Source organism: Scyliorhinus torazame, chromosome 1 (genome assembly GCF_047496885.1).
Source record: "Scyliorhinus torazame isolate Kashiwa2021f chromosome 1, sScyTor2.1, whole genome shotgun sequence".
Classification (NCBI taxonomy): Eukaryota; Metazoa; Chordata; class Chondrichthyes; order Carcharhiniformes; family Scyliorhinidae; genus Scyliorhinus; species Scyliorhinus torazame.
In genome coordinates this window covers 317,648,300-317,661,559 of record NC_092707.1, presented here as the reverse complement: position 1 = coordinate 317,661,559, position 13,260 = coordinate 317,648,300, and the positions used below count along the sequence as shown (strand labels likewise).

General features: G+C 44.9%; 1 protein-coding gene across 5 annotated transcripts in view; it reads right to left on the bottom strand.

Moving 5' to 3' along the window:
• Window positions 1-10,387: 10,387 nt before the first annotated feature.
• Window positions 10,388-13,260, bottom strand: part of asb3 (ankyrin repeat and SOCS box containing 3) — a 160,503-nt gene continuing 157,630 nt past the window's right edge. For all 5 annotated transcript variants that reach the window (XM_072507877.1, XM_072507879.1, XM_072507881.1 and 2 more), the window contains one exon: window positions 10,388-11,060. The gene's annotated coding sequence lies outside the window, so the exon portion shown is untranslated. The remainder of the gene's footprint in view (window positions 11,061-13,260) is intronic.

The window sequence follows — 13,260 nt, the reverse complement described above, 5'->3', positions numbered from 1 at the left end:
AGCCATCCCCTTCCCTTATCCTAGACAACCATGCTATGTTCTGGCCCCTCTCCCAAAATCTACCATCATCACCCAAAGAAACAATCCTTAACTCTAATGTCCTTTCAGCCAACTATCCCCTCTCCAGAACGTCTTCACTCTTGAACATGCTGTAACCTCTCAAATCCGTGTCCATCCAAGAACTCTTATGTCTGAATTCCTCCAAACAAGTTTCTGCTCCTGTCAAAGTCCCAAAATGGCTCCTACTGAAGTCACAAATGACATTCTATGTGACTGTGACTAAGTTAAACTTTTGTTCCTTATACTTCTTGACCTGGCTTTTACCTTTGATAACCTTAACATAGAACATAGAAAAATACAGCACAGAACAGGCCCTTCAGCCCACGATGTTGTGCCGAACCTTTTTCCTAGATTAATCATAGATTATCATAGAATTTACAGTGCAGAAGGAGGCCATTCGGCCCATTGAGTCTGCACCGGCTCTTGGAAAGAGCACCCTACCCACGGTCAACACCTCCACCCAACACTAAGGACAATTTTGGACACTAAGGGCAATTTATCATGGCCAATCCACCTAACCTGCACATCTTTGGACTGTGGGAGGAAACCGGAGCACACACTGGGAGGATGTGCAGACTCCGCACAGACAGTGACCCAAGCCGGAATCAAACCTGGGACCCTGGACCTGTGAAGCAATTGTGCTATCCACAGTGCTACTGTGCTGCCCTTAAGAACAAATTAATCTACACTATATCATTCTACCGTAATCCATGTACCTATCCAATAGCTGCTTGAAGGTACCTAATGTTTCCGACTCAACTACTTCCACAGGCAGTGCATTCCATGCCCCCACTACTCTCTGGGTAAAGAAACTACCTCTGACATCCCCCCTATATCTTCCACCATTCACCTTAAATTTATGTCCCCTTGTAATGGTTTGTTCCACCCGGGGAAAAAGGTCTCTGATTGTCTACTCTATCTATTCCGCTGATCATCTTATAAACCTCTATCAAGTCGCCCCTCATCCTTCTCCGTTCCAATGAGAAAGGCCTAGCACCCTCAACCTTTCCTCGTAAGACCTACTCTCCATTCCAGGCAACATCCTGGTAAATCTCCTTTGCACCTTTTCCAAAGCTTCCACATCCTTCCTAAAATGAGGCGACCAGAACTGTACACAGTACTCCAAATGTGGCCTTACCAAAGTTTTGTACAGCTGCATCATCACCTCACGGCTCTTAAATTCAATCCCTCTGTTAATGAACGCTAGCACACCATAGGCCTTCTTCACAGCTCTATCTACTTGAGTGGCAACTTTCAAAGATGTATGAACATAGACCCCAAGATCTCTCCGCTCCTCCACATTGCCAAGAACTCTACCGTTAACCCTGTATTCCGCATTCATATTTGTCCTTCCAAAATGGACAACCTCACACTTTTCAGTGTTAAACTCCATCTGCCACTTCTCAGCCCAGCTCTGCATCCTATCTATGTCTCTTTGCAGCCGCCAACAGCCCTCCTCACTATCCACAACTCCACCAATCTTTGTATCGTCTGCAAATTTACTAACGCACCCTTCAACTCCCTCATCCAAGTAATTAATGAAAATCACAAACAGCAGAGGACCCAGAACTGATCCCTGCGGTACGCCACTGGTAACTGGGATCCAGGCTGAATATTTGCCATCCACCACCACTCTCTGACTTCTATTGGTTAGTCAGTTCGTTATCCAACTGGCCAAATGTCCCACTAGCCCATGCCTCCTTACTTTCTGCATAAGCCTACCATGGGGAACCTTATCAAATGCCTTACTAAAATCCATGTACACTACATCCACTGCTTTACCTTCATCCACATGCTTGGTCACCTCCTCAAAGAATTCAATAAGACTTGTAAGGCAAGACCTACCCCTCACAAATCCATGCTGACTATTCCTAATCAAGCAGTGTCTTTCCAGATGCTCAGAAATCCTATCCTTCAGTATCCTTTCCATGACTTTGCCTACCACCGAAGTAAGACTAACTGGCCTGTAATTCCCAGGGTTATCCCTAGTCCCTTTTTGAACAGGGGCACGACATTCGCCACTCTCCAATCCCCTGGTACCACCCCTGTTGACAGCGAGGACGAAAAGATCATTGCCAACTGCTCTGCAATTTCATCTCTTGCTTCCCATAGAATCCTTGGATATATCCCGTCAGGCCCAGGGGATTTGTCTATCCGCAAGTATTTCAAAATGCCCAACACATCTTCCTTCCTAACAAGTATTTCCTCGAGCTTACCAATCTGTTTCACACTGTCCTCTCCAACAATATGGCCCCTCTCATTTGTAAATACAAAAGAAAAGTACTCGTTCAAGACCTCTCCTATCTCTTCAGACTCAATACACAATCTCCCGCTACTGTCCTTGATCGGACCTACCCTCGCTCAAGTCATTCTCATATTTCTCACATATGTGTAAAAGGCCTTGGGGTTTACCTTGATCCTACCCGCCAAAGATTGTTCATGCCCTCTCTTAGCTCTCCTAATCCCTTTCTTCAGTTCCCTCCTGGCTATCTTGTATCCCTCCAGCACCCTGTCTGAAACTTGTTTCCTCAGCCTTACACAAGTCTCCTTTTTCCTCTTAACAAGACATTCAACCTCTCTTGTCAACCATGGTTCCCTCACTCGACCATCTCTTCCCTGCCTGACAGGGACATACATATCAAGGACATGTAGTACCTGTGAACAAGTTCCACATTTCACTTGTGTCCTTCCCTGACAGCCTATGTTCCCAACTTATGCACTTCAATTCTTGTCTGACAACATCGTATTTACCCTTCCCCCAATTGTAAACCTTGCCTTGTTGCACGCACCTATCCCTCTCCATTACTAAAGTGAAAGTCACAGAATTGTGGTCACTATCTCCAAAATGCTCCCCCACTAACATATCTATCACTTGTCCTGGTTCATTACCAAGTACCAAATCCAATATGGCCTCCCCTCTGGTCGGACAATCTACATACTGTGTTAGAAAAGCTTCCTGGACACACTGCACAAACACCACCCCATCCAAACTATTTGATCGAAAGAGTTTCCACTCAATGTTTGGGAAGTTAAAGTCACCCATGACTACTGCACCTTTCCAAAATCTGTTTCCCAATCTGTTCCTCCACATCTCTGCTACTATTGGAGGGCCTATAGAAAACTCCTAACAAGGTGACTGCTCCTTTCCTACTTCTGACTTCAACCCATACGATCTCAGTAGGCAGATACTCCTCAAACTGCCTTTCTGCAGCTGTTATACTATCTCTAATTAAAAATGCCACCCCCCCCCCCCCCCCCCACCTCTTTTACCACTCTCCCTAATGTTATTGAAACATCTATAACCAGGGACCTCCAACAACCAGTTCGGCCCCTCTTCTATCCAAGTTTCCGTGATGGCCACCACATCGTAGTCCCAAGTACCGATCCATGCCTTAAGTTCACCCACCTTATTCCTGATGCTTCTTGCGTTGAAGTATACACACTTCAACCCATCTCCGTGCCTGCAAGTACTCTCCTTTGTCAGTGTTCCCTTCCCCACTGCCTCACTACACGCTTTGGCGTCCTGAATATCGGCTAGCATGGTTGCTGGACTACCAACCCAGTTTCCATTCCCCTACCAAATTAGTTTAAACCCTCCCGAAGAGTACTAGAAAACCTCCCTCCCAGGATATTGGTGCCCCTCTGGTTCAGATGCAACCCGTCCTGCTTGTACAGGTCCCACCTTCCCCAGGATGCTCTCCAATTATCCAAATACCTGAAGCCCTCCCTCCTACACCATTTCTGCAGCCACGTGTTCAGCTGCACTCTCTCCCTATTCCTAGCCTCCAACAAACCAGAGATGACAACTCTGTCTGTCCTGGCTTTTAACTTCCAGCCTAACTCCCTAAACTCGTTTATTACCTTCACACCCCTTTTCCTACCTACATCGTTAGTACCAATGTGCACCACGACTTCTGGCTGCTCCCCAGGTCCCACCTTCCCCAGAATGCGCTCCAATTATCCAAATACCTGAAGCCCTCCCTCCTACACCATTTCTGCAGCCATGTGTTCAGCTGCACTCTCTCCCTATTCCTAGCCTCGTTATCACATGGCACCGGCAACAAACCAGAGATGGCAACTCTGTCTGTCCTGGCTTTTAACTTCCAGCCTAACTCCCTAAACTCGATTATTACCTCCACACCCCTTTTCCTACCTACCTCGTTGGTACCAACGTGCACCACGACTTTTGGCTGCTCCCCCTCCCCCTTAAGGATCATGAAGATACGATCCGAGACATCCCTGACCCTGGCACCCGGGAGGCACCATACCTTCCGGGAGTCTCACTCGCGACCACAGAATCTCCTATCTATTCCCCTAACCATTGAATCTCCTACTATTGCTTTTCTATTCTCCACCCCTTCCTTTCTGAGCTCCAGAGCCAGACTCAGTGCCAGAGACCTGGCCGCTAGGGCCTTCCCCCGGTAGGTCATTCCCCCCAACAGCATCCAAGACGGTATACTTGTTTTGAAGGGGAACGGCCACGAGGGATCCCTGCACTGTCTGCCTGTTTGTTTTCTTTCCCCTGACTGTAACCCAGCTACTCTTGTCCTGTACCTTGGGTGTGGTTACCTCCCTGTAACTCTTCTCTATCACCCCCTCTGCCTCCCGGATGATCCGGAGTTCATCCAGCTTCAGCTCCAGTTCCCTAACACGGTCATTGAGGAGCTGAAGTTGGGTGCACTTCCCGCAGGTATAGTCAGCGGGGACACCGGTGGTGTCCCTCACCACCCACATCCTACAGGAGCATGCAACTGGCCTAGCCTCCATCCCCTCTTACCTTACAGAATATAGCTGCCCTGTGGACCAACTGGACCTCCGCCCTCCGACTCTGCTCCCAGTCAGCTGCACTCTGTAAACTCCTGGCTCCCTTCTCGCTCTTTGCGGAAATGTAGGAAACAAAATGAAAGGAGCACCTTACTCCCTCCTCACCTAACTCCCTCAGTCACCAAACTCTCACTATAGCACTCAAATGCACCAAATTCAGCACTCCCTCAGTCACCAAACTCTCACTATAGCACTCAAATGCACCAAATTCAGCACTCCCTCAGTCACCAAACTCTCACTGTAGCACTCAAATGCACCAAATTCAGCACTCAGTGCAAACAAAGTCTGCACTGTAGGGGATCACTTTTATACTGTGAATCTAGCCTCGGAAAACTGGCCTAATCCAATTAACTAATTAACAAGCTCCAGCTGCAAGTACCTACAAATAGAACCTTTGTTTAAAACTGATTGAAAATTCACCTTCTTCTAAACCAAACAGCCACTTTTAATTTAATTAACTAAATAAAAGACTAGACTTTAGATAAAAATGAAGCCTTATACTCCCTCAGTCACCAAACTCTCACTACAGCACTCAAACGCACCAAATTCAGCACTCAGTGCAAACCTTAACACTGTTGGCTACACCATCTTTATCCAATGCCTTTCCACTGTCATCCAGTTGTGGCATTCATCTGGTTGCTAACTTCTCTAATTGTAGCCAGAGAATCATTTGCACTGTCTTCTCTTCCTGCTCCTGCACGGTTACCTCTGATATTCCCCAGTGATCTATACCTGGCTACCTTCTACTTCTCATCTGCATGCCCCTTGGTGACATGATCGAAAAACAGTCTCCCTTTCCAAATGTACATTGACGACACCCAGCCCTAACGCACAACCACCTCTTTCAAACCCTCCACTTTTTCTAAATTTTCAGACTGCTTGACAGAAATCCATTATCGAATGAGCAGAAACTACCCCCACCTAAATATTAGGAAGACAAAAGCCATTAACCTCAGCTCCCTCAGAGCCGCTGGTCCCTATCCACCAACTCCATTCCTCTCCGTGGTCACTGTCTGAGGCTGGACTATTCTGTTCACCACATTGTCATGTTTCAACCAGTGATGAGCTTCTGACCACATAGCCACACCATCACGAAGACTGCATATTTCCACCTTTGGAATGGTACTGGACACAGCCCACATCTCAGCTCTACTGTTGAAAACCTTCATGCTTTTGTTCCCTTCAGACAAGTCTTCAATGCTCTACTGACTGGTCTCTCACATTCTACCCTCCGAAAACATTCAACTTCTTCTGCCCATGATCTTACATGCACCAAGTCTTGTTCACCCAGCACCCCCGGGTTTGCAGACCTACATTGGCTCCTGGTCAAGCAACTAAATTATTACGGTGTTGGACATATATCAGGAGCTGCAGGAGGTAGAGGAAGCCTCAGTGGGGGAGTTGAAGGATAAGTGGGAGGAGGAGCTGGATGAGGGCCTGTGGGCCGATGCCCTGGTCAGGGTGAACTCCTCATCATGTGCCAGGCTCAGATTAATCCAGTTTAAGGTGGTGCATTGGGCGCATAGAACGGCGGCAAGAATGAGTAGGTTTTTTGGGGTGGAGGACAGGTGCCAGAGGTATGCAGGGAGTCCGGTGAATCGTGCCCATATGTTTTGGGCATACCCTGCACTTAAAGGATTCTGGCAGGGGTTTGCAAGGGTGATGTCTAGGGTTTTGGACGCTCGGGTGAAGGCGAGTCTAGCGGTAGCGATATTTGGGGTGGCGGAGGATCCGGGAGTGCAGGAAGCGAAAGAGGCCGAGGTACTGGCCTTTGCCTCCCTGGTAGCCCGGAGACCGATTTTGTTGATGTGGAGGGACTCAAAACCCCCGAGTGTGGAGTCCTGGGTTAACGATATGGCGGGGCTCCTCGGCCTGGAGTGAATAAAGTTCGCCTTGAGGGTCCTTGATGGGGTTCTCCCGGCGGTGGCAACCTTTCCTTGACTTTCTAGGGGAGCAGTAAGCGTCAGCAGCATCCTGGGGGGGGGTTCAGGTGTGGGGGGTACTGTTGATATAATGTGAGTTGGGCATGGCGACAAAGCCCACCTTGTTTTGTTTAAAAAAACATTTTTTTGTTTTGTAAGTAGTTTTATTGTAAGCTTTGGGGTATGCTTGTTATTTTCTATTACTATCTGTATTTCTATTTTTGTTATGTAAAAACGCTGATTGGAAAAACTTTAATAAAACATTTATTTGAAAAAAGCAACTAAATTATAAAATTCTCATCCTCGTTTTGAAATTGTTCCATATTTCCTTAATCTCCTCTCGTCTCACAAACCACAGATATCTGCTTTACGAGCATCCCTCATTTTAATCATTCCGCCACCAATAGTCATGCCTTCACCAGTCAAGGAACTTTTTGTTCCTCGACCTTGCTTTTCTCCTTTATCATGCACTTTGCCTCTTTGGGCAAACGTCTGGTCACCTGCTGAAATATCTCGAAGATATTCCAGGTCACATTTCGATTTATAATGCTGCTGTGAAGCATATTGGGACATTTTTTAATGTTAAAGGCATTCTATAAATACAAGTTGTTCATGTACATCTTAACATATACTTTACAGCACATACTATTCCCTTCCCAAGCACCAACTCAGACATGTACCATGGTGGATTGAGAGCGAGCGAGCTGCAGGAGACTCTCGGAGGGAAAACACACGGCACAATTAAACAAGAGCAGAGGTGGTGACCTAATAGTAGGAGCAACATGCTGACCAGAAGGCCAGCTGGCATTCATAACTCAACTTGCAAACCCAGTTTTGGAGCTTAGTGAATCTCCTTAAAAAAAGAAAGATGCTTTCTGAGCATAAACATTGGTGCAGACACTGAAAAATATGGCAACGAGAACAGTCACTAACTTAATGTGCACTGCCTTGAGAGAGTGGAATGGATTTTTTGTACCGGCGATAACAGGACTGATTAATTAGAGAATTGTAATATCAGTGGTGTCTTTAGGAATGTATTCACATCACTCAGGGGATGTGAAATACTGCCTTATATCGCAACATAGCTGGAATGGCACAAATGATGATTCTTTTGGCTCCAATACATCCAAACCAATGTTCTCTGAGGTGTGCAACCGCAACCCAGACATTCCCACGCAGCTCCATTAGTGCAAGTTACAACACATGCACAACCGCACCAAAAGAATGTCAAGGTCTTGCACCCTTAAATGAATAGGCAACAAGCAACAAAATAATTAGAGGGGATGTTGATCCTCTATGATGCCTTCACGCCAGATGAATAGGAAATATTGGCTTGCAATGAAAAGAAAGTCACTGTAGATAAAAGCATATTTTCATAGGTCCCAGGGAAGATTCAGTGAGAACATAACAAATGAGTTATATTGTGCCTGTAGGTTTTGCTGTAGTATAATCTGTACAAAACAGTTTTATTGCAACTTTAACTGCGCCACATCCCTCTATTGGCTGTCTTTCTCTTTGTGAGATTTCCAAGGGGATGAGACTTGCATTCACGGAATGGAGAGGAATGCATGAGAACACCCCTATTCAGGAATGCATAAATAAAGGATATTGTTCGGAGCCTTCACCGACTTTTGGAGTGTGGAGAGGAACTAGACCTGCATGTGAGCACCTCTAATTGGGAGCACATAATAAATAAATGACGAAGCTCGGGGCCTTCACAATCCTTCAGGCAGGGAGTGGGAGAACCTCTGACCTGGAGACTTCAGGAACTGACTGTGTTTGAAAAAAATCGAACAACGACATCCAGGGAAAACAAAAGAGGTGGGGAGCATTATGGCTGATCCGGGGGGTAAGTATGTGATGGTCAGTGGGAGGTTGGAGGGGATGCCGGTGGTCCTGGCAATCGTTTATGCCCCGAACTGGGATGAATTGCATTTTATGAGGCAGGTATTGGGGAAGGTTCCGGACTTGGACTCGTTTCGGTTGACTATGGGGGGTGATTTTAATACGGTCATAGATCCAAGTTTGGACCAGTCAAATCCCAGTCATCAAGGGTGTCGGCAGTGTCGAGAGAGCGGAGGGGATTCATGGAGCGCATTGGGGGGGGGGGGGGGGGGGGAATGCAGACACTTGGAGGTTTGGGAGGCCGAGGACAAAGGAGTTTTTATACTTCACCCACGTGCACCGACCCGGATTGGCTTTTTTTGTGATGGACAAGGCACTGCTGGCGGGGGATGCCGACTCGGAGTATTCGCCGATTGCGGTTTCAGACCACCTGTCACATTTGGTGGATGTGTGGGTGGTTCAGGGGGAGGCTCAATGGCTGCAGTTGAGGCTAGATATGGGGTTGCTGGCAGATGAGGTGAGTGAGCGAGTGTGGGCTGCCGTTCTGGGATTCTTGGAGTTGATAAGGGGGAGGTCACAGCCACCATGTTGTAGGAGGCACTCAAGGCTGTAGTTAGGGGAAGGAGGGGATGCACGGTTCATGGGTGGGTTGGAATTTCCAACGGTGGAAGAGGGGCTGGTTCAGGGCCTGGGGGTCCCAATTAGGCTGAGAGAGGTGATGGATGCTATGGGGGCGATCCAAACAGGGAAGGCCCCGGGGCCGGACAGGGGCATCTTGACAAATACATGAACAGGATGGGAATAGAGGGATATGAACCCCGGAAGTTGCTGTCAAAAGACAAAATAGGGGAGGGGAAGGTGTTGGATATCTATAAGGAATTGATAGAGTGGATGGGAGCCCTGGTGGGGGATAGTAAGCATAAATGGGAGATGGAGCTGGGAGCACGTTCACATGTTCTGGTCATGACTTTCGGACATGATGTCCAAGGTGTTGGGTGCGTCGCCGGTTCAGTGTCCGGAGGTGGCAATAATTTGGGTGTCAGAAGACCCGGGAGTCCAGGGGGTGAGAGAGGCCTATGCCTCACTGAAAGCCCAGAGATAGATTTTGCTAGAGTGGCGGTACTCGGAATCGCCGAAAGCAGAGGTGTGGGTGAGCAACCTGTAGAATTCCGGAGGCTGGAGAAGATCAAGTTGAGTGAGGGGTTTGCCTGGAGGTAGAAACCGTTCATCGATTTTTTTTAAAAAAAACTTTTTTAACGGGTCAGCAAGGGGGTTTAAAATGGGGAAGGCATGATATTGGTGCCAAGGGGGAGGAGTGTTGTGGTTGTTTATTGAGTTGTCGTATTGTTCTTCTGATATTTTGTGTACATTTGCGAAAATGCCTTGAACAAAAATAGTTTAAAAGAATAAGCTTAGCTTTTCTACTTCCTCTCCCACCAATCATTAGAGTCTGAGACAGGCAGAAACAGAATGTAACTTGCAGATCTGCTCATTGCACCCCACCTTCATCTACATCAATAAGGGAAAGACTGAATTTGATGTGGCTCCTAAATGTACCCTTGGAAAGCTGGGTGTAGGGACCATGTGCTAGGCTTTAGTGTCTGGTATTCAGAGATCAATGGAGGGGACCTCAGTATAAAGTTGAACAACAGTCCATGCAAACACTTGTAGAACGTCCTACCTGGCTGTAAATGTTGCTCAAACTGCTTGTAAGATACATAGCAATCTAAGACATGTTTAAACAATGCTGTTTTATTTGGCAAAAAGAAAATTCTGTGATATGAAAATAATTTAATACATAATGATTTATTTTTCTCCAAGCTGCAATAAAATGTTTGTTATGACAGAGCTGGCGGTCTGTGTATTTTGTTCGAAAATTAAAATGGTTTATGCATACAGCAAGTTTACACTGAACAAAAAAACCCACAATTAAGGGCTTGAGTAAATCATGTATTTTGCAACTGTCAAGCTTTGTACACAGAAATATAATGTACAGCTCATATATATGAACAAACTCCAGCATTCTCACTGGTTAAGTGGAACATTGCTCGTTTGATAAGCACCAAAATATAATTTTGATGGCTATTTCACAGTAGCTTTCTTCATCTCCCACTCTCAGTAAGGTAACATTTTATTCTCACAAGTGTATATTGATGAGGTGCAAAGGGAAGTCTGTGAAAGGCATCTTCATTATCCAATTGGTTTTACTTCTTCTTCATGTCATCACAGTCCTTTCTCAAAATGCCTCTGCTTGGAAGAACCATCACCAACTCTTCACTTCCTTGCTCATTTATACTTCATCTCTAATCATTCAGTTCTGGTCATCTAACAAGTCCTGTTCTTCGCGTCTTTAATGGCGATGACCAAAGTTAGACTCTTTCTGCTGACCATTCATCAGTTTGCTTCTTTCTACATCAGAAATTATTAAAAGAAAATACATCAAAGTAATACTTACCGGAAATGCCGAGAGAGAAATGCGCCATAAAATCAAAAACAAACATGTTTCTCCTTTGTTTGTAATTTCTTTGTCTTAAAATGGTAAAGAAAATTCAGTTGAAACAAACATTGGCACATTGTCTCAAATGTAGTGACTGATGGCAGAAATGTCAATAATAAAAAACCATAAGGTTCATGTACAGAAAATCACATGTGTCTTCAAAGTATAAAAATAGACTGCATTCAATTACATTAGAAGTGAGTATCTGACAGTATGCACCATAAAAGCTATAAAATAAAAAATCCTTTTGACAGCTCTGTAGGTGAGTCTATCTCTTCCCCACTGCCCATCCCACTCCTAAAATCTATAATCTGACAGTGAGAATATGTGGACTTTGAGAGAATGCAAAACTATTACCATAGTCAGATTGGTTTGTGAGTCTTTGCTGCCCTCCTTAGACCATTAGCCATTCATGCACATTTTCACCACATTTAAAAAGCATTATAATAGAATTCCAGGCATTTACTGAAGATGCTTGTTCCAAGTTTCCTAAGCATTGCAGTAAAGGTTCCAGAACTGGAAAATTCTTCCACATTTTGTATTATACAAAAAATATCTATTGCAAGTCAGCAAGTTGTAGGTTCAGCTCACTTTATTCATTAGGTAAGCGTGGTGACTGTGGTTTAATTTGCTCCTTACTATGAGAATTTTTGACAGCTGTCAAAGGTATTGTATTTGGGATTCATAATGTTTTTGTTCCATTGCATCAAAAAAAATCTTTCACTGGCCTCACTCAATTTCCATTAGCCAATTAAATAATAAATACAAATCTAGAGGTATGTTATCAGGTGATGCCTCATTATTTGTTTCACAAGTGTACTTAATTTCCTGACAAGCAAAATACATCAATCACTATGTTCTTTTAAACAGCTAAATAACTGCTGTACTTGGATTTTCTTAAATCACTTGTTGGCTATCATGCATAAAATTATTTCAAAAGAGAATACATTTCACAAGAATGAAAAGGTGAACTGGATGGTACAATGGCCTTTGACCTAGAGTTAAAATCTAGCCCAGTCTGTTCAGACATATAGGATGAAATTCTCCTTAATCTACTGGTTTTAAGAACCTGACATGTAATACATTTGGGCTGTTTCAATCCAACTCCCAGTTAGCATGAGCCCAAAGCACAAAGACTGTGCAGTTTGTAAGAGTAGAAAGATCATAGGTATTAGAAAGGGAGTGGTAGGGAATGTTCTTTTGAGGTTGGTATTGTAAGAGTCCTTCTTGTTGATTCCCTTATTTCCCCTTTCTTTATTTTTGCCGCTCTCATTTTTGTTCCTTGGATGCTTAATGGACATGTTTCTTTAAGTCAAGCAGCAGAGAGAATGAAGAATTCAAGAAGTTGCAACATAGTATTTGGTATTAGTGTCCGAACAGGAGAACTCAGACTTTGTGGCACCCGACAGATGAGGTGGGACTCTATTTGATTAGTTTGCTGGTGGCCAATGAATGAGCCAAAAGGCCTTATTCTGCCTGGTACAAGTGGTGGTGATTGGTTCCTGCCTGAGTGGGATAATTCCCAGAGACCCAAGAAAAGCAGAGTTGAGACCAAGGCACAGAGTCAAGGACCTGCTCTCTCTCCCTCCCTCGTGTTTCTTCCAGAAATATTGTCAATTGCTGTATTTCTGAAACTGCAGAAACCTAAATGAATCTACAGTGAAAACTATTACAGGCTGGAAATCTGAATTTGGAAGGGCAGTGTGCTAGAAACAGCCATCTGAAGCAAAGATGTATGTGTGTGTGTGTGTGGGGGGGGGGGGGGTGTACACGTGCGTGTGTATGTTGGAGGGGATTAGGAATTAGATAATAGTTAACTAGTTGTATTTCCTGCATATTTGCTTATAGTTCTTGTTATAAATAAAGTAATTGTGTTTAAACTTACAAACCTGGTGACTGTAATCATTGGGCAGCCGAGGGCAAAAGACTGGATATTTTTTGAAGAATTATTGGTTATTTCAATTGTGTTGAGACTCCGGGTCAGCGGGGCTGTAATTGTCTGCACCCTAGCCCAGGATATCGCAACAGTATTGTTGTATGTTGTTAAGGCAGAATAGAGTGCGTCTGACTCTACATTTAGTGGTGTTAGCCAGGACCCATTTAATAGTACTT